This window comes from Lemur catta, chromosome 18, assembly GCF_020740605.2.
Source record: "Lemur catta isolate mLemCat1 chromosome 18, mLemCat1.pri, whole genome shotgun sequence".
Classification (NCBI taxonomy): Eukaryota; Metazoa; Chordata; class Mammalia; order Primates; family Lemuridae; genus Lemur; species Lemur catta.
In genome coordinates this window covers 15078209-15105422 of record NC_059145.1, presented here as the reverse complement: position 1 = coordinate 15105422, position 27214 = coordinate 15078209, and the positions used below count along the sequence as shown (strand labels likewise).

Below are 27214 nucleotides of genomic sequence, written 5' to 3'. Positions count from 1 at the left end.
GCCACGGCACTCACTCTAGCCCGGGCAACACAGTGAGACTCTGTCTCAAAAAAAAAAAAAAAAAGAATCTCAAACTCTAGTACAGTGCCTGGAACATAATGTGGACTAACTTAAAATTTGTTGAATGAATCAGTGAATGGATAAATTTTGACAATTACCGTGTGACAATAAATTTTTGAGAGGTCAATCTCAAAAGGGAGGTCTAAGCTAATTAATGTTTTGAATTTGTATGCAGTAACAGCTTAATTTTAAAAATTCTTCAGATGTGGATAGGTGAGCAGCAACTGGAACTCAGTGGTGACATACAGTCTCAAGTGTGGATATTCATTCAAGTATTCTACTCATACCTTATGAGTTATCTTCCTTTTCTTGTGGTAGAAGGACTGCCGGTTTCATCTAAGTGGTTGGCCTCAGAGACTAGCTCATTGGGAGTTCTGGTCAGATACTTTCAAATGAGTAAGCTCTGTGAAAAATCTATACATAATGCAAAATAGTTTAACATTACAGTGTTGATTTGATGTGATCTGGAACAGTTCACCCACTCCTACTTGGCAATAAAAATAAATTATATAATGAGACAGCCAACTGTTACAGCCTGGAAAACTATGAAAGACTCAGAATAAATATATAGGTTAATGCCATGAAGTACTTGACCAGACAAGCATATTTTTCCAATTCTAAGGGCAGCAAGTGTCTGTAAACATTCCTGCATGTCACAAAACTACGTAAAAATGACCTCTAGGTTTGAGGCATTTATTGAAAACCTATTTTAAATTGAATACACAAGCCAAGATAATACAGGCTGTTTGATAAGAAACATTAGAGAAATCTATAACATAAAGCATTTTATTATAGGTTTATTACATCAATCTCTCCAGTGGGTAATGGAACTTGTAAATATACTCTTATGTAGGAGTCTCCTTGCGGGCTTTTTATTCATGCTGAAGTAAGCACAGCAAACTTATTTGCTGTCAGGGTACATTGAATTTAAGATGAGTATTTATTTTGGTTCTAAGGAGGTTTTGCTTTTGTGAATTGAAAGTTGGATCAGCTGCATGAAAACAAGATGGGACTACAGGGAACACAGGAAGTAAATTAGTTTTTTTCTAACTATGCATTCTGTAAACCTACATATTTAATAATAGTTAGCATAGGGCACATATGTGCAGTTTCTCAGATGGATGAGTCATGCATCAGATGTGTACATTTATGACTCTGTGGTTCAAGTAGAGAGAGATGTTCAAAATGGCATGTTGCCATCACTGGTTTCTAATGCAAAGAGTTCTAAAGCTAAAAAATATATATATATTTTTAGAAAGGAGTTTTTTTAACCTCTTTTGACCAGTGACTTTATTAATTTCAGAGGAGCATGTGAAATAAAAACCTCAGAGGTCATCAGCTACACTATACGTTCCATAAAATTGACAAATAACATTGACAAATTATTCCATCCTGTTCTGACATTTGAACAGAAGTTTAATGGAAGTGTATTTGAAGCCATGAGAATGGCACCCATAGAAAGGACCATAGTAGAAATAACAGCAAATAGCTATGATTGATTACTGATATACTAGATTAGTGATCTATATGCGCTATCTCATTTAATGCTATGATTAAATTACATGACTGTGAAGGTAAGTACCATTGATACTCCCATTTTACCAAGCGGGAAAAGTAAAGGTCACAGAAGTAACACAATTTAGTGTAGTTCACACAAGGAAATTCAAAATCTGTTTCATCTGTCTATGTTGTGTTGTTATTTTAGGATCTCCCTTCATATTTGTAAAGAATCCCTCTTCCTATTTTCTTAAATCACCAAACCAGGAACATTTGTACCATCTTTTATTTCTTTTGGACATTTGCAATGGAATACCTATTTTTTTTAATCTTAACTCATTATCTGGGAAGTGAGTGGTCTTATTCAGACTTTATCGGAAGGAACTGAGGCTTAGAGACGTAGAATGACTTGCTCAAAGTAGGTTTACTTTTTCTTCATTTCAGGCCTTTTTTGTAACAAAGCCCACACTCTCTCCAATAGAGCGTGTTCAAGGTTCTGAGATTTGAATCCAGAAGAAGATGGGCTGCAAGTCATGTATCCATGAGAATAAATACCTGCTTAAATTTTTTCATGTAGGCACACACAGAACACACACATGTACATAGAGCTAGTATTTCAAGTCTCAGGAACTATATTTGGTTTTGAAATATATTGATATGAAAGGTAGCGCCTCTGTTAAAAAATCACATACTTTGTGTCATTAGAGACAAAGTTGGTACTCTTTGTTGAAGACTAAAGTTCCATAAGAATCTTCTTAGAAATATAATAAGAGCAGAGCATGGGCCTCAGAAATGTCATAGAAAAAAATGATAGTGGCAATTGCCACTATGAATAAAAGCACAATGCCTACTTAAAAAAAAAAAGAAAGAAAAAGAAATAGGAGCAGAGGACAAATCTGTACTCTCTTGCAGGTATCACTCATCTCAGTTAGGACTCTGTTCTATCATCTCCCTTAATTATCAGTGAATTATACCATCTTTTACAGTAGTGTTCAAATTGCACCTTAATTATCATTATTATTTACATTTTCACTCATTTGACTTGGCTTTGTAAATATTAGATGGTCAACCTGACCCCAGGCACACATCTTTTTCTTTTTTTAATCCTTTACAATGTCTCATAATATCTGGTATGTATTGGATATGCACAAATATTTGGTCATTTTCCTTTGTTATGGAGATGTTTAAAATCATCTTCAATGTACATAACCTTTCTGACAGGCATTGTATTAAACACAGCAACATGTGAATCTCTCAAAGTGCTGCTCTATTCAGATCCATAGAACTGGCAACGTAATCAGGGATTGTTTGAACAGCTTCATTTTCTCTGCTGTACCTTGTACATGAAATTCTATTTCTGTTTGTCTTTTATTGGATTTTAAAATAGCATGACAATTTGATGCAAAGTCACTGGCTTTGGCAAATCTCTATTTCCTCACGGCCAGAGAAATTTACATTTCTTCCGAAGCTACTCTGTCTGTGAACAATCTATCTGAGGAGTGACCTCAGTTCAGTTGAAAGCATCCAACATCCTGAAAACTGTAAAGCCACAGCACTTACTGATTTTCCAAGGTCTAAGAGATGGTTTATAAATGATAACAAAACTACAGTAGTATACTCAAACCATTTTTTAAAAGGAAATAGAGTTATAACTCTACAAGGACTTATTTAAGAAAGATGCACTAATGTTGGGGGCAGTGGATTCAGTCACACTGTTATATCAAACAAGTATTTCATGTGTGAGGAGATAAAGAAGCAAACTATACAAAATAAACAGCATGTGTTCACCTTAGATATCTGGGACATTTTTCTTTGAATAAATTTGCTCTGCTTTTAAGGATCCAGGACAATATTGTCTGTTAGACAAGTTCTGTATTTGGTCTCCTTCTGTGTGTCTTAACCCTGCCTTTAATTGGCATATGCCCAGGCAATTGAAACTATAGCATCTAGCGAATTAAGAGAGGCATTTGAAATTCCAAGGTCAAATTGAAATGGCATTGAATTGTCTTCTTTGGAGAATTATTTCTGCCTCTATTTGTTCCACCAGTGGTGATAATCTAGGCTTTCGTTACCTCTTCTTTGCATGTTCAGAAGGGGAAAACACAGGAATGCAATTTACCAAAGGCCAGAATGACAGATGGAAGACTGAAGTTAAACAAGACTGAAGCCCAGCAGGTCCGAGCAAGACTAAGAGTCAGAGGCAATTTAATGCTATTCCATACCTCTGCAAGACAAAGGAACCCAAGCCCAGAGTAGTGAGATGATTTACTTAGGGTCATCACAACTGGGCTACCCTCCAGTGATCTTTCTTTTAATAATTGCTGTAGGGGACATTTATTGAAAACTTACCTATACTGAGCACTATAGGGCCAGTGAAATAAGTTTCCATTGTATCATACTGTCCACCAAACTACTTCTCTGCAGCTGAGCCAATAGCTGCAGCTGCAGCTCATTCTTAGCCAGACTAAGACAACAAAGGAAATGCACTAAACATGATTTGGCTTACTTTTACATCCCTGGTTCTTGTACTGAAAGTATACTTCATGGCAGAGAAATATCCCAAAACTAGGCTGCCCCAAGTAGGAGTGCCGCTGGCATGAATATTCTAAAAAATCATCAACCCTGAATATTTAAGTTGACTCCCTGATTTATGCATCTAGGGCTGAAATAAAACATTTTAGAGTTTCTATGCAAGACTTTGCAATATTCATATTAGTCAAGGTCAGCTTTTTCCACAGTATGCTCTGTGGATCACTTGCCTCTCAGATACTCTATGGGGGAAAAAAGCCTGTGATTAAATAATTTTGGGGAAAAAAACTGTATCATCTTGATGATGTTCATTACCATATAGATGTTTTGAGAATACCTGAAATAAAGAACATGATTTTTGTTTAACCCAGCATTTCCCAAATTTAGATAAACACAGAACTCAACTCCCCACCACCTTTTATTTTAAAATTCCTGTTAATATTTCTGCAGCACAGATATGGGCAAAGATGTGTGAGTGAAAATTTAATTCATTCAAAAACCTCTTATCAGGTACTGATATTATAGTAGATGATGGGTTATAGAGACCAAATATCTGGTCCCTGACTTCATGGAGCTCACAAGCTACAGCAGGAGATAAGCTTATAAATCAAGAGTTATAATATGGTTTGAAGTAGTGTGTTGCACAGAAGGAGGGGATATGGAGCTAAGACTTTTCTGATCACCTGGTTGAGAGTAGTGCTCACCACCGAATTGCATTATTCCTAAATTCTGAGGCTTAACGTACTAGAAATTTAGTTCTCACTCTTGTAAGATCCAATGGAGGAGAGCAGCAGAAACAACTGTGGTCCACACAGTCTTCAAGAATGCAGGCTGATGTTCAGTGTGTGACTTCCAATATGTCCTTGGATGTCAGCATCCACCCGCGAGACAGGAAAAGAGAAAAGAGAGAGGAACATTGAGCAATGGGCTTTTATGACCCAGGCCTGAAGAGACACCTCACTTTCACTCATGGTCTTATGGCTGGAGTTCATTCATGTGGTTGGCCACAGCTAATTTAGTTAGAGAAAGAGGCTGAGAAATGTTGTCCAGCTCTGGGTCTAGCAAGGAAGGGAAAAGGGTTGGTTGGGTAAACAGCTCACTAGTCTCTGCCTCAGTGGACGATATGAACTTAGGCAACAGAAAGTGTAAGGATATTCCAGGCAGAGAGAATAAACTATCCAGTGACATAAAGGGAAGGCACTCTTGGCAATATTGGTAACCAACAAAAAGTCTGATATGGCTAGAGCAGGGGCCACCTGTGGAAGGGTGGTAGGAGATAAGTTAGTATAATAAAGAGGCATCAACATGTGGGCTTTTTTCTTTTTTTTTTTTTGAGACAGGGTTTTACCCTGTCACTCAGGCTAGAGTGTAGTGACCTCATCACAGCTCACTGCAACCTCGAACTCCTTGGCTCAGGCAATCCTCCTGCCTCAGCCTCCCCAGTAGTTGGGACTACAGGCAAGTGCCACCATACCTGGATGATTTTTCTATTTTTTGTAGATACAGGGTCTCACTCTTGCTCAGGCTGGTCTCGAACTTCTGGCCTCAAGCAATCCTCCTGCCTCAGCCACCCAGAGCATTAGGATTATAGGAGTAAGCAAGTGTGCCCGGCCAACGTGGGCTTTTTGTACTGTACTAAAGAGCTTGGATTTTATTTTTCAAGAGACTGAGTTATTAAAGAATCTAAAAGTGTTGAACTAGAATCCAAAGAATGAGTTAAGAAGTTAGTGGTATAGAGTAGGTATAAGTAATGAGCTAAGAAGTGGCAGAGAATAGGGATGGATTCAAGAAATACCAGTAGGTAACATACACATGACTTGGGGACCCATTGAAGGTAAAAGTGAGGAAGAAAGGAGAGTCAAGAATACCTCCTTGACTTGTCTGGCTAGTGAGATATTGGTCTGACTTATTAAGAGCAAAAGAAGATTCTGAAGGGAAGATAGTAGGTGGGAGGAACCTTTTGGGGTCTGAAGTGCAGGAAGGAGGTCTCTAGAGGCTGAGATTTGAGGCTCGTCTGCATGCAGGTTTCCTTGAAGTGTGTAGAAAGAATGTAATCTCAAAGAGAAAGAAAATCAAGGCATGCGGAAGGCCTATGACAAACCCACAAGCCAGAATTTAAAAGGGCTAGAAGAAGAAGAATTTTTCCATGAATTGATAAATGATTTGTCCATGACATCCTAAAATGATAAGAGAACCAAGGGAAGAAAGAATTTTGAAAAGGAAGGTAGGGATGTCCATCGACTGATGAATGCATAAATACAGTGTGGTGTATATATACATAAAATAATGTTATTCATCAATAAAAAGGAATGAACTACTGATGCATGCTATAACAGATGAACCTTGAAAACAGTTATGCTAAATTAAAGAAACCTGTCACAAAAGACCATTTGTATGAAATGTTCAGAATAGGCAAATCTGTTGAGATGGAAAGTAGATTCCTTGTTCCTTAGCACATTGAGAGGAGGGAGAGGAGGACTGGCTGGATAGTGAAAGGAAAGGAGAGTGACTACTAATGGACCCAGGGTCTTTTGGAGGAATGATTAAAATATTCTAAAATTGATTATGGTGATGGCTGCACAACTATGTCAATGTACTAAAGACCATTGAATTTTAGACTTTAAATGGGTAAATTATATGGTATATGATATATATCTCAATAAAGCTGTCATTTAGAAAGTTTTTTTTTAAAAAGGAAGGTGAGACCAGAAAAGTCTTGGATAAAAGAAACACATATGTGTTCTAAGCAGCCTTCTGGAGCCACAATTCTATGATTTCTATACCAACCACGTGTAGTTTTTTGTCTAGAATTATATTTAAATTTCTGTGTAGAGAACACTTTCATTTTAATTGTAATTGGTCACATTCTTGAGGGATTTCAATCACTACCTATGTCTTTTTCGTCTTAAATAAGTCTAAGTTTTCTGCAAATTAGCATTGAGTTTTATGATAAGTAAGTTGGAGAAGTTTTATTTATATAAAATACTTTTAATATCAAAGTTAATATTAAAAGTTTTTGGAAGATATTGCAATTGGCTATGAACATGTAGCCTCTCATTATCCAGGGTTATGTGGTCACTACCCACACCCTCAATCATGCCTGTGACCCAAAGTGAACCCAAAGTCATGCCTGGGACCCAAAGTGAACCAAACCCAGCCAAATCTTATCAGAGGAAAACATTTGGCATTTTGCATTTAAATTCTCATCCAAGATATTCTCCATGTTTTCTTGGAACAGGAGAAATACCACAGTAATACATTATTTAGTAACCAGCTTGCTTTGCAAAGGTCAGATTCATATTATTCAAAACGTAATGCTTAGTATGTAATAACACAAACAGTTTTGTTGTTCTAAAGTAATAGAATGTGATGAATGAAACCAACTTTCTCTGGGAGAAAGATGTCTCCTTTCCTCAGCATTTGATTTGTAAGTGGGTTTGGCTTCATTAATATTTAATTTTCTTTTTAATCTGTATGTCATTTTTTATTACAACCTGCTTCTGGGAAGGTTTTCCTTTGAAATACCAATAACACAACATTCTTCACTCTAACATCAAAACAAGGGCTCTCTCTGGGACACCTAGCTGTATTTCATCTCTAGAGATACAATTATTTTGTGTTTATCTGTAGTTCCTCAAGGGGCTGATGATGTAGGACACCCTTCTCGCAGACCTTTATATTTCAAAAGAAGAATCTGATTTGTTAGTGTTGCGAATATTAATTCAGATGGTCTTGCATCATTCTTGTGAGTTACTTGTTCTTAACTGAGCTATGTAGAAGTTCTACTTTTTTATTAGCGTGGCACTTGGGTTTTTGAAGCTAGCTTAGTTGATCTTTTCAAAATGTTTTCATGAGCTTTAGTAGTTTAGAGAACAGTATGTCTTTTCTGTTGGCACATTTTAAACATTTAAATTCATTTTCAAACTCAGAATAAATCAGAATAGGGAATAGAATTATAGGCAACCCTTTTTGAATTTTCAACATGATCACATATAGCAATAAAACTACAAATAGGAACTCAGAATCAATATCTCTGGAGATTGACATTGAGAAATCAAGGTTGGCATCTCTTTAGCGAGCTTGAACCTCTTTCATGTGAGTTGGTAATTTTTATTTCCTGGTCACTTTGTAGAAACTGAATGAAAAAAAATTGAAAATCTTAGTTTTTGTTTCTGATAGGAGAAATCCCTAGGATTTGAGCCTCAACCTGATTAAGTGACCACTCTTGGCTCTCAGAGAACGTGAGGGTAAATATGATGGTAAAAACTTACACTACCCTCTCAGTCAATCCCAGTGGTGCAAATGGAATAATTTCTAACATTTTTCTCTAGCTGGATACTTGGCATGTGAGAAAAAAAGATGGAGTATGAAAGATGTGTCTTAAAATGTTAACATCCTAAAATGTTAACACTGACCTGTGCTTACCAACAGGGCATGAGGCATCAGTATGATGCCTTCATCAGTGGATGCCTTCATCATCCTTTTTATGAAGGTCAATTGTGGCATCACCTTGATTCTTCAAAGATTTTTATCTCCCTGGTAAAAGATGTTATCCATTTAAGTAGATACACTTTGAAGCTTAAAAACAGCTTGTAATTATGAATGGGCAAAGGTAACTGATCCTCAAAAAGTTCAGATCCCTTATAGTATTGGTACACAGGCATGCTCACCTACACTGGTAACACACCGTAGCTAACAACAGAACAAATTCACATGACTATTTCACAGATCTTCCTAGAAGAGGAATAGCAATGAATCATCTTGTTATCCAGGTCAATTAATACTCTTTCTCTTTAGATTTCTTAATTCAGTTTACTGGTTATTTGGGGTATTAGAATAACTTGTTTCATGTCCTTGGGGTTTTAGTTTACTTGTAGAGTCTTATTTTTATAGAATACCTTAAATATTCATAGCCATTGTTTATGATTCTACAAATAGGTCATTGTAAGTAAGATCTGATTTTTGGACTGGTATTAGGAAAATGGACACTAAAAAGAAGCCTGTTTCAGGGAGCAAACATTTTCCTTTCCAGATCGTAGTGCAATAAGAGGCTCTTTTATGATCATTATTGATTTTTCCAAAGTAAGACATCCCTGATTTATTTTATCTATGTTAGCTTTTTCTTCTAAAGAAATTCCTTCAGGCATTTTTATCACAAGGAATAAACTTTTTAAAATATGCAACTTTCCATTGCTCAAGGCAGAAAGCACCCTTCATTAGCTTTTTAACATTTAAATTCATTAACTAATTCAGTAGTGGTTATAAGATGTCTATTGTGAACTAGCCAGCCACTGGTTTAGGCCCTCAGGATTAAGATTTTGTCCTTGCCCTATAGGAGCTCTTATTCTAGTGGGATAGTGAATCACATAAATAGGTAACTGCAATGCCATCTGATAGCTGCGATGATAGATATTCAAAGATAATAGATATACAAAGAATATTCTCATTGTATGAGAATACATACTTATAGATTTCCAAAGTATTTTTATACTTCTATAATGGCAAGTATAGTATCTTGCAAAGATATGTTTGTTTTTCTCTCCTATAAATATAATATAGTGGGAAGTGGTAGAATTTTTTTTATTAAAAATGCCCAATCTGTGGTCAGACAACCTGGGCTTAAATGTCTGGCCTTAGTAACTGGGTAACATTGGGAAGTCATTTAGTCTCCACAAGCTTTATTGCGGAAATAGTAAAATAGGCATAAAATAGAGGCCTCTAAGGTAGTTGTGTACATTCCATTTTTTGCTGTCACATCACACCCGGGTCTAAGCCACCCTTACCTGAACCAATTAGACCATTCTTGCTGAGATTGATTGCAAAATATAACCATGAATTCCTCCCATACAGGTGTGCATATTCGTTTGCAATGTTACTTTCCTGTCTCCCTCCCCACTTCCCCCATCAACAGGTGTACTGTATTTCCCTATCCCTCTGGGCTAGCCTTATAATGTGCCTTGACCCGTAGAAAGCAGCAGAAGTGACCCTTCTGAAACCCCGCTTTAAGAGGCCTTGGAGCTTCCACTTTTGTCTTCTTGAAATGTCGTTTTGAGACTACCGTGGCAGGAAGCCAGTCTAACCTACTGAAGGATGAGAGCCCATGAGGAAGAGAACTGAGGCAAACCCAGTGGACTGCCAACACCTACTGCCAGAGTTTTGAGTGAGGCCATCTCAGACCTTCTAGCCCCAGCTGACACTCCAGCTGATTGTAGCCACATAAGACACCCCCAAAGAAAGAACCATGAGAAATAATAAATTATTATAGTTTTAACCACTCAGTTTTGGAGTAGTCTGTTATACAGCAACAGCTAATTGAACTACTTACCCCATATAATCCATATGCCTCATAATAGAAAAGTGGCCTTTTTAAACAAAAACCGATTTCATAAATCGAAATTCATCACCACATATTTTATGTCATTTTTATTATTTTTAATTGACACATAACAACTATACATATTTATTGTGTACAGTGTGATATTTCAGTTCGTGCATACAATGTATAATGATCTAATCAGGGTAATTAGCATATCCTTCAGCTCAAACATTTATCATTTCTTTGTATTGGGAACATTCAAAATCCTCTCTTCTAGCTATTTGCAAATATACAATAAATTATTAGCTATAATAACCCCACAGTACTATAGAACACTAGAACTTATTCCTCCCATCTAGCTGTGATTTTGTATCCATTAACCAACCTGTCTCTCCCCCCTACCCTTCCCAATCTCTGGTGACCACTATTCTGCTCTCTACTTCTGTGAGATCAACTTCATTAGCTTCCACGTGTGAGTGGGAGCATGCAGGATTTACCTTCCTATGCCTGGCAAATTTTACTTAACATTGGTCTGGGCAAAGACTGTATGGATAAGACCTCAAAGGAATAGGCAGCAAAAGCAAAAATAGATGGGATCGTATCAAACTAACAAGCTTCTACACAGAAGAAGAAACAATCCACTGAGTGGGGAGACAACCTTGCCCCATATTTTAACAAGGGTTTCCTTCCTACCTGATCTGGTCCCATCCACCCCTCCTCACCTTTGTCACCTTCCATCTTCTCGCTAACTCACTACTCCGGCCACATTCCCAGAATATGCTAAGGCTTTGGAACTTTTGTTCTTTCCCTTTTCTCTTCCTGGAATTCTTTTCCCCAGACTTTGACATGCCTGACTTTGTCTCATTGATCAGTTCTCACCTAAATGTCACTTTCTCAGCAAGGTCTTCTCTGACTTCCTAAAATAGCCCCACTCTCACCACCAGCTAAAACTTACACAATTTCTCCATTTCCTTTTCATCATAGTATTCACCACTATCTATAATTACCTTGTTTATTTATGCTTCCATTATTATCCGTTCTCGCTTTCCCAAGAAGGGAAGCTCCATGGAGTTCCAGGGAAAGACTTATGGGCCACTATGTGTCCAGTTCCTAGAACAGTGTCTGGCACATAGTATATGCTTAGTAAATACACATTGAATGAATGGGTAAAATAGCCATTCTGAGTAATGACTTAGAATAATAGGTATGAAGGAATCTAGAAGAGGACCTAAGTCTTGAGAACAGTACTACAAACTATTAATAAATCTTAATGCACACTGCTCTTCCTACGTGTTAACATGTCTCAAATACTTTCTTTGTACCAGGCATTCAGCAAAGCATATTATATCCATTATCTCATTTGTTTCTCATATAACCCCAAGTTTTAGGTTCTAGAGTTATTATCCTTTTTTTGCCAATAAAAAAACTGAGTCCTAGAGAAGTTAAATAACTCAGAAACTCAGATAAAATGCCCACAATTTAACTCAAGAAGTTGAACTCTAGAGTTCCATTTTCTTTTTTATTTATTTATTTTTATTTCAGAATATTATGAGGGTACAAACATTTTGGTTACACATAATGCCTTTGCCTCGCCCAAGCCAGGGCTACAAGCATGCCCTTCCCCCATATGGTGCACTCCCCCCTCCATTAGTTGTGAGTTTAACCCCCCAACCTGACCAGCACCCAATGAGTATTACTACCAGGTAGTAGTAAGGTACTACCTTAGTAGTACCTTACTACTACCTTAGTGTTGATCAGTTAGTACCAATTTGGTGGTGAGTACATGTGGTGCTTGTTTTTCCATTCTTGTAATAGTTCACTTCGAAGGATGGGCTCAAGCTCTATCCAGGATAATATAAGAGATGCTAGATCACCATTGTTTTTTGTAGTTGAGTAGTATTCCATGGTATGTATATACCACATTTTATTAATCTACTCATGTATTGATGGACACTTGGGTTGTTTCCACATCTTTGCAATTGTGAATTGTGCTGCTATAAACATTCGAGTGCAGATGTCTTTATTATAGAATTTTTTTTTTCCTTTGGGTAAATGCGTAGTAGTGGGATTGCTGGATCAAATGGTATTTCTATTTTTAGCTCTTTGAGTATCTACAAATTACTCTGCACAGGGGTGTACTAATTTGCAGTCCTACCAGCACTGTAAGAGTGTTCCAATCCACACCAGCATTTGTTGTTTTGGGACTTTTTGGCAAAGGCCATTCTCACTGGAGTTAAGTGATATCTCATTGTGGTTTTTATTTGCATTTCCCTAATGATTACAGATGTTGAGCACTTTTTTATATGTTTGCTGGCCATTATTCTGTCTTCTTTTGAAAAGTTTCTGTTCATGGCCTTTGGCCATTTATTGATGGGGTTGTTTGATTTATTCTTGGTAATTTTCTTAAGTTCTACATAGATTCTTGTTATCAGCCATTTATCAGATGTGTAGAATGCAAATATTTTCTCCCATTCTTTAGGTTGTCTATTCGCTCTAATTAGAGTTCCATTTTAGAATAATACACTGATACTCGAATTTCTCTTTAGATCGTATAAATATTTTACCTTTTGAAATAATTTAAAATAGTATACTGGACTATTATTGCCTGAATAAATTGTTATTTATATTATTATTCCACTTTTATCCCTCCCTCCAACATAATGATAGTATTTTACTTATGTTTGGATCCTGAGCACCAAACATTCAGTGAGTAGAACTGAAGATGTAACCCATCGAGACTCAGCACTTATGGACAAATTCTGTGCATACAGTTTGAGAGTGTGGGGGACACTACATGGGAAAACTTCACTGGAGCTGGGCCTTGAGGAATGGATGGGCAGGCAGAAAATGGGAGGAGACTACATAGGAATTTTTAATGTGGTTTTCAAAATTTACAATATTTGGAATGAAATGTTTTAGTGAGGAAACCTTCCTAATGGTCTTTACACTATCTTCATCCTCTTTGGAAACTTCATAAACATTTAAAAGGACACATTTAAAAAAAAAGTGGAGGGAAAATGACTAGAGAGCTGATTATACAGAGAAGATCCTAACTGGACAACATTCTTCAGTAGAATTTGGTGCTCGTCCTTAATTAAAAGATCTTTTTAAAAGATCTTTTTGTGAACTGGAGGCATCGAAACAGACTTTTCAGCCTGCAGATGAGCTCTTCAGAGTCTGGGGCATTCTGGGTTTTTAACTAAGTGTCTATCTGAGGAATACCCTGCATGTCAAGTAGCTTAAGTCCAATAACAGGTGATAACTTCAGGGATTAACATACCGGATTCTATTGAGAGTTTTAAAGACCTTTATGGTTGAGCAGAAATTGTTTTGCTATATATATGCAGACACATACACACACCTGCATATATACATACATATATATATGAGACTTATAACTTGTTTATCTTAACAAGAGCTTTAGGATGTCTGGAAAGTAATACAGTCTTCATGAAGATAGGACGAACATTATTGAACAGCGTGGTTCATTGTGAGTTTTTGTTTTAAGCATTTTAAACAGTTGACTTCAAATTCCCAGCAGATGGTGGTGGCAGCAGGCAGGCACTCTAGTCAATGAGAAGTCAAAGTGAACTTTGAAAATAGCTGATTCTTAAACTTGGAACAAAAAGGAGTGAATGTTAGAAAAAAAAAAATAACAGGTTTCTTACGATGCATCTTATTATGTACAAATCAAAAAATGAGAAACTGTAGAATTTGCAATAAACACAGGAATGTGTATTTTACATTATGGAAATGTAAAGCATTTAATCAGTCCCTTAGCAGAGAACTTGAATATTAGCTGTCACCAAATCTCTTTAGTGTATAATAACCTCAGAAATGCAGACAAATGTGTTTTTCCCCAACAAAGCTTACCAGAGGTGTTTTCTAAAAGATTGTGGTTTTTCTATTAAAGATTTAAAGTGCAAAAAATAGGGAGACAGTTATTTCTTAGTAGCTCATTCCACAGTATAGTGATGATTATCTCACTATACTTAATGCTACTCTTAACTATTGTGATTTTTTTTAAATATTATTTTGGGAAAAGAAGTGATTATTTTTAATTATTAAAGAACTTTCTATAGATTTCTGAGTACCTCAAAGTCTAGCATTCCATGATTCTGTAAAGAAATTCTTATTTGACCCTGGTGAAAAAAAATCTTTTTTACTTTTTTATCCTTGATGGTGTTTATACTTATCCTTACAAATATTGATTATAACTTCTCTTTCAGTAGAAATTTTACATGTGTTCAACTTTATCTTACTAGAGAGCTGCTTAATAAAAACCAAACCAAAATTACTTATTGTTGCTTTCTTTCTGTTTTATCTTTTTTGTTTGTGTTTGGGCTCTACTTCATGGTGGTGGAAGTGGTAGTTATAGTATGGGGAGGGGAGAGGAGGAGGAGTTACTTGAAGTAAGTGTCTGGAACCTCCGGAAACATCCCTAGCACAGAGAGACTATGTTTGCAGATTACCTTTCTGTTTTATTTCCCACGTGGTATCTTCTGTTTTCCCAGATCCCTCAGGCCATCTTTGCACGATCGATTTATCAGCATGAAATGGAATAGCTCAAACTACAAGTCAGCCCCTCCAAATGTCAGGCCCATGACATAGCTAAGAAACTTCATCAGATGCCAATAATAGGAAAAGAACTCTATGTCTTATGAAGCAGGACCACATTAAGTCTTTTTGACTATATGGCTTTTCTCATGCTTTAGAAAGTCAACAGATGTGATAACTCCCTAACCAACTGGTTCCCTTTCCTTAGTTGGGTGATCAAGGGGGTAGAAGTGCAGCTGTCGTTTTAGCTACAAAGGTACATTTTTACATTAAATCGAGAAAATGCACATGTGTTTTATTGAAATGCCCTTTATATCTGTTTTGAATTTCAGTTCATTGAATGCCCTGAAAATGAAATAAACACACAACAGGGCTTGCTAATATCTTCAATGAGGTGCTTAATTCCCCATCTTAATCAGCCGTTTTCCATCCCGTTTCTCTTTCCTGCCTATCTGTCAAATGTTTCTTAATTAAGAATTATTCTTAATTACAAAGTTTATGTGTCATTTTATTTTAGAGGTAATTAATTAAATTTAACACTAATCGTTGGGGATATTGCCTTTTCTGCACACACATTGTTGCTTAATTATTGGAATACCTTGAATCCCTTGACTGGCGGGGGGGTGGGGGCGGGGAGGTTAGAGCATATTGATTTGTGTCTGGTATGTGACAGCTCATACTGAATAGGACAGAGACTCAGCCCATCGACTAGACAAAGAAGTAGGAAGCATTTTTTTTCTTACCTGATAAAGGACAGTGAACAAATGCACTCTGGTCATTCAGTGCATTATGTGGAGTCTCTGAGGGCAAGGAAGTGTGATGATTGTGGATGAAATTCGATCCTCAAAAGAATACCCATAGTAAAGCGATTCTTTAAGAGTCCTTGGATACTTGTTAGAATGCATTTGCTAATTTTTGTATGTATGGGATTATACTGAGGTCACCCTGAGCAGGTCACTTAGTTGGAGGAGAGAAGAGATCCAGTAGCCAGATTAGGAAAGGGACGCATTAGCTCTTGGTTCCTTCTCCCTATCCTTTTTTCTCAAACACTCTCAGATCTGATCTCCAGCGTCACTTCCTCCGAGAAGCCTTCCATATCTTTCCTTGGCATCTCATTCTTACTATAACTTCAACTTATTTGCTTGATTATTTAGTTGTCTGCCTTACTCAATGAATAAAGTGTCCTTGGAGGCAGAGGTAATTTCTAATGTTCCTTATCATTTATTTTTCATTTGCTTAACTAGTATTTGACACAGGATAGACACAAAATAAATTTTTGAAAGGATGAATGAATGAATGATTAAATATTTTTTAGAAACCATCAGCGATTTGACTTCTTAAAGTATTAAATGCCCAGTATGTTTGCTGGCGCTATATTATTAGGTTCCAGGAGCAAGGGATGGATGGGTAAAAGCTAATCTCTGCCTTCAACAACTTATAACACAGTAAAGAAGAAACTCATACAACTAAACATAATATAAGCTAGACTCTGCTACATGCTGTAATAGAGATATGAACACATCTCTATGAGAACACATAGAAAGCAAATCAGCCAAGCTGAGCAAGGCTTCAGAAATAGGGAGATTATTTGAAATCTGTCTTGAAGGCAGTTTTGGACAAATGGAGAACTAGGGAAAAGGTATACTGGGAAGAGGTGACAAGATGAACAAAAGCCAGATGCATAGATGAGTAAGATGTTATCGAGTTGTCAAAGACTGGAAAACACAACGGTGCTCAATGCTGGTGAGGATACAATGAGACAGGCATTCTCTACATGGCTGGCAGGACTGCAAATGGGTAGACGTTTTTGGCAGAACACATCAGAAGACAATATTTCTTCTAGAAATCTATTTAATGATCAGAGATGTGTGCAGTTCTTTATGTCCAAAATTGCTTATCACAGCATATTTAACAAGCATATTAACAGCCTAAACAAATAATTGTAGGTCAATAGTTAAATGAATTATGGAATTTCTTTAGGATGAAACACTACACATTCATTAAATCATGGTTTTGAAGACTACTTAATGACATAGGTAGGTGCTTGGAATACAGTGTATATAAATATAATGAAAATCTCTATATAAAGTTAGGTACCAGTTTTATAAAGATAAAAATATACCCAGAGGAAAAAAGGAAATAACAATACTGCACTAATTTACTAATATTAATTATTTTGGGGTACTAGGTTTATTAGGACTTTCCTTTTTTTCCTGTATATTTTCTGTTTTCCAAATTTTCTACATTGGATATATTTTTTTATAACAAGGAAAACAGATTTGAACTTTTATATCTTATAAAGGAATCACAATATGATGTCTTATAGTTAAAATATTAAAGACACTGGGAATAGTTTGAGAAAATGAAGCTTGAGTTTTCAAGATTATCTAGACTCTAATGTAGATAGAACCTTGTAACAAGTGTTCAGGATAACAGGAAAAAAATACAAGATATGGCCCACCATTCAAGGATTTTGTAATCTGGCTAAGGAGGCAAGACATAAATATTACATATATAATTTAATAATAATGTCAGATAATATTTCTAATAATACCATGGGGCAGGATGCTCTATAATGCCAAAAACATGGTACAGTACATGAGTTATGGCCTAGAAGTTCAGAGTAGAGATTCTTGAGCAAATTACATAGAATCTGCAAGTGTTTCTTGTCATCTCCCAGCCATGCCCCCTTGGGGGATGTATGATCTCCCCAGCTGTGCAAGGGCATATGGGCTGTGCAAATGCCTGCCATGGCAGCAGAATCAGAAGGTGACTGACAAGGTCAGGAGGAGGATAGAGAGACCCCAGAACTTATAGGCTAGGGATCCAGAGACAAGTGGATGCTAGTCACTGTCCCTAGCTCCTGAATTATGTATTTCTGTAGGGCCCCACCCTAAATATCTAAATGCATAGGTTGTGCCTTCTTCCACACTTGATGAACTTAGTTATGTGTGTGTATACATATGTGTGTATATTTTGTATTTATTTGTATGGAAGTGTGTAAATAAACACATCTACACATATCACATACATGTATAAAAATGTATATGTATAGTATGTATTAAAACTTTTTTCTAGTAATCACTCAATTTCTATGGCAGGTGATTTTATAAACTGTCTTAAATGGATTTGCCATTTTCATTCTTTTTTGCCATAAGTCTTACTTCATCCTAAAATACAGTTGAATTACTGGACTAGTCAAAAATATGTATTGTAATTGAAAAATGCCTTATAGTTTGGAAAAGAATGAGAAGAATATTTTTTCTAGATACCTAGACAACAATTAAATTCCCCTATTTTCAGTGTTATTTTAGAATAGGATAATTTTTAGATGTTCACTTAATATTTTTGTGTTTGTTCTTTAAATATGAATTTTCATCCATTCATTGATATTTATAAATCCTCTACGAAGTGCAAAGCCATTGATAAGTGTTGTAGGAAAATAAAGTACAAATTAAGGAACATGAGTCCCTACTGCTACAGATACTAAAAATTCTAGAATAAATAAGATTCATTCCTTGACCATGAAACATTTATAGTCTCTTGGAGGAATCAGGTGAATAAAGGTGTGGATTTTGTTTCAAGTCGATTCTAGCTGTCGACCTTGAAGACCATGATGTGTGAGCTAGAGAGATCTAGGACATCTTTATGGAAAAGGTGTCTCATGGTGGAGGCTCTAGGTTGCAGTTGTTCATGACGTTTTTTGGTGAGGAGATCAGAGACCCCTTTAATCATATGCTAAAAATGATTGTTTCTCACCTGCAAAATTCACAAGTCTAGCACATTGTAATTCAATTTAACAAACGTATGGATTCTTTCTAGCCAATTTATATGCGTTTAGCTCACAGATCTCTAATGAGGAGTTAGAATTTGGACATGCATTAGACTAGAAGCAAGCAAAGGCAATTTTAGGTGAGTAAAAACACTTCAGCAAAATGCATGAAGTGTGCATAGAAAATTGAGGGTAGCTCCCTTTGAATACCTGGAATTGGGTAATGGAAGATCTAGACTGGAAGGCAGGGGGATCAAATTCCTAATTACTGAAGATTGCACTGTATATCATATTATATCATGGGTTCCTTTCCAAGGGCCTACCTTTTAGCCATTGTTAGCCTTCACTTTATTCAGCAAAAGTACACAATCTTCCCAAAGATAGGCCATTAGCAACAGCAAATTGTGTTCTTATTCTTCATAGGGTGGTTTTCCTTCTGCTGCTAGCATCCAAATGTGCACTTGGTCTTCTGAAACCAAAGGAGAGACTGAGACAGATCATACCAATCACTGACCCTATCATTCAGAATGATTGAGGTCTGTCTTGTCACTTTTCTGTGTAGAGACATTTTCTCTCCTCGAATTCTCTATAAGTCAAAACAATCCACTACCATTATTTTTATAGCATGTCCATCTCCCAGAGTGTCACAAACTCTTTACAACAAGAAATGGAATAGAAAGATGATGCTTTGCAGACTTGGATATAGTTATTTTCAAACAGAAAGGGAAAATGACAAGAGGAGATTGAGTGGAGTAAAAGCAAAGAGAAGGCTGATAACTTGAAAAAACAGTCAAGGCAAGATTGATAGACCCCGTACAAATGTGCACGTCTCTCATGTGGACACACATATACACACGTGCAGATGGGCTGTCTCAGGCAGCAGCTTCTACCGAGAGTCTTGTTGACGATGTGATCTTCCTGATATAAATTTTTAATGATGGGAATATAATGACATGCTTATTCTTGAACATAAATCAGTTGGTCTCTGTGAGCACATGTCCACATTTTGAAGATTAAATGAGTTAATGTATGTAAACACATAGAACAATGCCTGACACATGTGAACACATGTCAAATGTTTTTCCATTAATATTGATGAAGATGATGATGATGAACAATGGTAGAATATTAATTTATTTATTCCTTACAATGACCCATCAAGGTAATGATTCTTTGTAACCCTTTTGACATTTGAGGAAAGGTGAATGGAGAGATATAAGTGGCTGATCCAGGGCTTGCATTCTGATCCTTGGCTAGAAATGTTCCAATAACCTTTCAGGTGGCAGGTATTTCTTAAAATGTTTTTTTCAAGACCAGTTAGAATCACTTGTGTTACTTGTTTAAAATACAGATTCCTGGGCTCTACCTTAAACCTACTAAAACCGGGTCTCTGGGAATAGATTACTAAGCCTACCTTTTAAAGAAATTCCCCCAGATGATTCTTAAACACCCAAATTTGAGAACCATCACCCTATTCAGACTTTGAAATAACTTGTGTTTACATATCATATACAAGATCCTCCAAATTAAAGGAGGGCTTTAATTTGATGAGCACTAGTGGAAGAGAACACTGGCTGTGATATCTCTTTCACCACTTTTCCTTCAATTCACACTATTAAATATTTATTCCTTTGGTTTCCAGTGTACATATAGGAGTTTCCATTTAAAATTTAAATACAGGGGGATGCCATTAACATCCATTAGCACTACATGTGAATTAGGGATTTGAAAGTCCATCATTTAGCAAGGCTTCAAGGGAAGACAAAGATGAATCAATCCCCTTGAGGACAAAGGAGAGGGAAGGCAGGGAGCAGAACAGGCCAGCCTGACAGAAGCATTGCCGCTGAGAACTCTGGACAAATAGGGGAATATGGAAACAATGGGTTCTATAGCCCAGCTGCTGGGAACAAAAAAAGGAGAAATGGTACAAAGTGGTATAAATGGGTTTAAAATATGTTTGTGGTGAAGGTGGACCCCAAGGACACGTTTTGCCTGTTTCTTTCCAAGTATGACCTACAGTAGAATCTGATGCTCTGCCTACATGTTTAAAGGTCTAATGCTGAGCGGTAGACATCTCAGCGTAAATTTTGGGACTAAGCATGGACCCTGAACAAGTTGGACAAAATGACACCTAGATTTAGCCAAACAATAGTAATCAGCTAATTTTGTTTTAGGAATAAATGTTCTTCTCTTCACTTATGAATACTATTTCTCCTAAATTAGTTTAAAAATTACTTATGTAATTTTCAACATTGTTTTTCTTTTCAGTGGTAATAAGTAAAACAATTTAACAAAAATTCATTACCCGTATGACTTTGTTATCTGTATGAACATGTCATTGTGCAGATTAAAATGATAAAAGAAGAATCAGGAGTGCTCAAACAAGAATTCGGAGGGAAAAAGAAGAAAATATACTTAAAAGTATAATTAGCCAGGCCAGTGCCTTATTCATGGATCAGAATGACAGTTTGTACTTGTCTGAACTTGTGAAACAGAAAGATTAGCTATACATTCTTGTGAAATGAAAACTACATTTATTTAGCGATTAGCTTTTTCTTTTTTTTCTTTTGTTTTTTTTTTTTATGAGATAGAGTCTCACTCTGTCTCCCAGGCTGGAGTACAGCAGCATGATCATAGCTCACTGCAGCCTTAAGCTCATGGGCTCAAGGGATCCTTCTACCTCAGCCTCCCAAGTAGCTGGGACTACAGGCTCATGCTGCCACACCTGGCTAATTTAAAAAATTTTTTTGTAGAGACCAGATCTCCCTATGTTTCTTAAGCTAGTCTTGAACTCCTGGCCTCAAGAAATGCCCCCACCTTGGCCTCCCAAAGAGCTGGGATTACAGACATGAGCCACCGTGCCAAGACAGCTTATTCTTTACATGACAATTAGCATTGGTAATTGATGCATGTATATATAAACAACAGTGAAATTCATCTGTCATCTTTTCCTTATATGTATATTATCTACTGTCTGGACTTTAACCCAAAAATGTCCACATCATGAATCATCCTGATCAGGGTCAAGTAATTGAGTAAAAAGGCAAAGCAAAGAACTGAAGAAGACATGTGAAGAGAAGTAACTTCAGCATCAAGATATATACACGCATATATATATACATACACACACATATACACACACACATATATATAGCATATCCCCATTTAACTCAAGCATCAAGATTTGAGAAGTAGTGAGGAGTGAATAATTGAGTTGTCCTAAAGTTCTCCTAATCGACTTTCTGTTCCCTTCAATTTGTGATAAAAATGTTAATGATTATCTTCAGATACAAGAATACATATAAATCTAGGCCTAGGTGGGTGCTCATGCCTATAATCCCAAGACTTTAGGAGGCTGAGGCAGGAGGATATCCTGATGTCAGGAGTTCAAGACCAGCCTGGGAAACATAACAAGACCCCATCTTTAAAAAAAAAAAAAAATAGTCGGATGTGGTGGCACACACCTGTAGTCCTAGCTACTCAGGAGGCTAAGACGAGAGGGAGGATCACCTGAGCCCAGGAATACAAGGTTACAGTGAGCTATGATCAGGCCACTGCACTCTAGCCTGGGTGCCAGAGCAAGGCCCTGCCTCTGGAAAAAAAAAAAAAAAAATGTAAACCCCTGAGGAAATCAAAGGAAACAGTATAATTCTTCCCCCACATTCTTGCATCTAGTCTTATTTCAATTTAGTAGGTAGTGATGGCCATACAATTCAGCAGCATTTGGTCTCATACCAAGAAAAGACTTAACAAAAATTGAAGGGTCCTTCCAAAAATCATGGCTGTTTTGACAATTATGCAAACAGTTTTCAGGTTAACAACTCAAGTAAGTTTCATAGGTCATGGTATTGATTTAAATGAGAAAACCTAACTGCTTTTTGGTTTTTGTTTGCTTGATTTTTTTGTTGTTTTTATTGTTAAAGCATGAAATTTATCTGTTTTCTTCTTGCTAGATTAAAGCCTTGTTTCCCCTCTGTTTGAATACTTTGTTATTTAAATCTCATCCTAAAGGAATTAAAGAGTCTTAAAGCAGGTGGTCATGGTTTTAGTTTACATCAGTGGACTCTTGACAATTATGTTTCTATTCCAATTTCCAACCTCAGTTAGCAATATTACACTCTGTGATTTGGGGCAGGAGAAAACCCAAACCACAGATTAACTGGATTTTTATATGGAGAAAATGTACCAGCCAATTCCCAATTACTCAGACTGTATTTTAATCCCACAGTCCATGGAATTAAAATAATTGCAAATGTGAGTACACACAAAAAGAAATACATCCTATAGAGAAAACTAGCTCCTTTGTTGTTAGTAGGAGGACAAGGATATCTGCTCTGGAGTGGTGTGTGATTTCTGTTATTGAGCAAGGCCCTTTACTTGAGAGTGCATTTATTTAAAAAAGCAGATGAGTGCTGTAGGGGAAGCTAGCAATAGGCAGGACGCATGCAGCCTGATAATGAGACACTCTGCTAGCAGAGTTTAACCCTCACATCAATTCAGATCTGCCTGCTTTTAACTTTTACTTTTTTGTTAATTTTTTTTTTTTTTTTTTTTAGAGACAGGGTTTAACTCTGTCGCCCAGGCTGGGGTACAGTGGCCTGATCATGGCTCACTGTAACCTGGAACTTCTGGGCTCGAGCTATCTCCTACCTCAGCCTCCTGAGTAGCTAGGACTATAGGTGTAGGCCAGCATGCCCAGCTGAGTTTTAAATTTTTTGTAGAGATAGAGGTCTCACTAAGTTGCCTATTCTAGTCTTGAACTGCTGGTCTCAAGGGATCTTCCTACTTGGGCCTGCCGAAGTGCTGGGATTATAGGCATAAACCATCAAGGCTGGCTCTTTAACTTTTGCTTTTTGGTGAAAAAAAAAAAAAGTAAGTCCAATGCTTCTAACAGTATAAGAGGTCACAATAAATATTTAAAGGTAGTGACTATGTCACCTACTCCACCTCCTGTAACACACACACCCCTCATCTCCTCCAGGGTATATATTACTCATTTCTCCTTCCATTCCTCAGCACCAAATCTCTATGCCCATTTCTCTTTTTTTCCTCCTTTTAAAACAGTTTTATTGAGATATCATTGACATATAAAATTGTATCTATTTAATGTCTGAAACTTGATGTTCTGATATGTGTATCCATTATGAAATGATCACCACAATCCTACATGGTTACCATTTTTGTGTGCGTATGTTTACGTGTGTGTTATACCCTTTTCTCTTGATAGTTTCTGTTTTAACAATGACAGGTGCATGCCACCATGCCCGTCACTAAAGCTGTGGTTGCCCCCAATTTCTAATTCCTGTGCTGTGATTGTATGCAAAGCCTGACTATAATGTCCTCTGTTGTGGACTTCTGTATTATTTCTATAAGCCCATTTTAGTTTACACTAGCATCTGCCCACTGTGTCTGTGCCCAGAACTGAATTCCTGAATTCTGTAGGAAAGCACCAGTGTATACATTGTTGTCACTAAAAAGTGATGGTGTCCTAGCAATTAGTCAATCATTCATTTTACAAATGGAGAATGCAAAACCCAAACAGGCAGGAGAAGTTACTTGTTCAATGTTGGTGATAAGTTAACATCACAGCCAGGATAAAGCTCAGGTCACGTGGTTCTCCTCGAACCCTGGAACTCTTAGCTATTAACAGAGATACTGACATATTTGCTCATAATTGCACACAAGAGTTTGGCACTTGTATCTGGGTGGGAATCCCAAAACATCAAAAACAAAATAAAAACCCATAACTACTTTGACAGCTTATTACTAATAAAAGATGAAAATACGATGTACAAATTTTGAAGCAATTGCAACTTTATTTATTGCACTTGTGCTTTGAACAGTGCCTTTTTGAAAATAATCTGCTTATTTCTACCTATTGAGAGAAATAGCTATTTTTTCAGTATTTTCCTTTGGACCGCATTGGTTTTTTTTTTCCCAACACAGTTTGCCATCCAACCAAATTAAAAGGTCCATAAGCACCACCCTCCACCCAAGAATCAAAGAAATAATTTGATGTGAAAGGTATGAGTCGTGCCAGGCCCAGCACCAGCCAATTACTGATTACCCAAGCTGTATTTTGTCACCCCAAATACATGGAATTAAAATAATTGCAAATGTGTGTATACGCACAATGAGAAATATATCATACGCACACAGCTCCTTGTTGTTGGTGGGAGGACAGGAATATTTTTCTCTGCAGTGAAAGTGATTCCTGTTATTGAACAAGGCCCTTAACCTGAGCCCATGTTTATTAAAACAGCAGATGAGTACAGGCAGCTTGACAATAAAGAACCATCTAAAAGGGTTAACCCCTTTTGGTTAGAGGTGTGAATAGTCCCATCCAGTTACTTACCAGCTGAAAAATTTTCAGAAAATGCACATTCCCCTAAAGAAGTATATTTCAAACTGAGCTCCCTGTGTGGGTCTCTGTAACCCTGCTGGGAATGCCTGGTGCCGTTTCTTGAGCCCCAGCCAGTGAGCTAAGTATTTCTGTGGTCCAACCACTAGTCAGGATTAAGCATTAAAAACATTGCAAAAGTTGGCAGTCTGGGAACCATGAAGCTAAGGATCATGGCCAAGATGAGATTTATCCTTACCGAGGTCTGGTGTAGCACCTGAAGACTATCTGGTAAATCATCCCCAATGGAGACTAGAAGTTTAATGTAACAGAGAGTTCTAGAGGTTGCAAACATAAGCAAGTAATGGCTTTAAGGCAACTTAATTCTGACTACCAAGCTCCATCTAATTCTTGCCAAGTTGGTTGCATTTCTGTTCTTACTGGAGCCAACTCAGCCCCTAAAGTTGTACACAGAAAATGGGGAAGGATATCTAAATTCCAGTCTGTTAAAATTGCTATTGACAATCTCATTGTCAAATCCCAGGTAGTTCCTTGAAATATGGCAGCTCTCAGCTCTCTACCATTAGAAAACGAGTCTTTACTCAGGTTATAGCATCACTACCTGGGATAACACCTATCTAGGCACATCATGGAGCAACCTATGGCAGAGGGAACATTTGGGCTTGGCACAGGTGCCCCACTCCCACAAAACTGCTTCTCTTCCCTAGTCCAGAGGAAACTGGTCATTCTTCTTTTTTGTGACTCTTTCCCCAACCTATTTGTCCGCATCTTGTTAGAGACCATCTGCTTTTCACTAATCCTTTACCGCACCTTACAACAGAGAGAAACAGAGGGAGGGAGGGGGAGAGAGAGAATGTGAGCAGAGAGGGAGGGAGGGAATAGATAACAGAGGGGGAGGGATCTGAGGGAGGGTAGTGGTTCAGAAGGTCAGAATGGAGTGAACTCTCTGAAATCCACTGTGGGATTAGTGCTGGATGGACTGATATGAGAAATCTGCCTTTATAATGCAATGCTGTAGCCCCAATTCCCTCTACCTTCTCTCTCCTGTACACCACAATATGAATTCAGGCTTTCTGCAGGGACACTGAGCAACCTGTATCTCCATCCCTACCTCCAGCACGTACATAAACTTCTTATCGGTTCACTATTTCACATATATTTTTTATGAAAAGCCAGGTGTGCCCCGTGAGGGATGTGTGTATGTGTATTATATATCTTCTCACTATTTTCCATTTTTGTTGCTCAGGGGAAAACTGAACACTTAAACTTACTAACAAAAAAGCAGACATATCGGCCTATGATTGTCAGAGGAGCTAATACATTTCCTCTTGTCTTTACAGACTGCAGTTCCTTTGGTGAGTCATTAGGGCAATAGGTTTTTCAAAATAAAGTTTCTCTTCTATTAGCAGCAAGTGTGTATTCTACAGCTTCTGGATATTTTGCTACAACTACAGTTTCAGTTAAATTACATTCTCTGGGATAGGTAATGAGAAATAAAAGTGCTCTATTTTTAGTTACATGCATCCTTGTCCTTGAATAAACTCACCAAAAGACAAAGTAACTTGGAGAAAGGTCTCAAGCATATTGAAATTAATCATTTCTAGAAGAAGGCATTTAGCATAGTAGAATGAGCATGATCTTTCAAATAGTCCAGATATGGATCCACAGACTAGCTATGTGGCCTTGGGTAGGTTATTTAACTCTCTAACCCTTATTTTATCATCTGTAAATGAGGTAATGATGCCAACATCACAATTCAGACAAATAACTGCTACTCAATTCACAAGAGAGGTTGTTATTGCTGCATTTACCATCCTTAACAACAGACTCTTCATTTGTGGGCAAGAGTCATTACCCATCAGTAAGTAACAGATCTTTGTTACTATGCATCTTAGAACAGGATTCAGCAGAGTATTGCCTGTGGGGCAAATCCTGACAGTTGCCTATTTTTGATTAGCTCTTGGACTAAGAATGATTTTAGTTGTAAAACAATCAAATGAAGAAGAATATTAATATTTCAGAACACATGAAAAGTATATGAAATTCAAATTGCAATGTCCATCAATAAAGTTTTATTGGAACATAGCCATATTGATTCCTTTATGTATTGCCTATGACAGTT

General features: G+C 37.1%; 1 protein-coding gene across 1 annotated transcript in view; it reads left to right on the top strand.

The window, feature by feature from the left end:
* The window catches only part of CNTN4 (contactin 4), a 434888-nt gene that overhangs the window by 71698 nt on the left and 335976 nt on the right, over positions 1–27214 (top strand). The window lies entirely within an intron of this gene.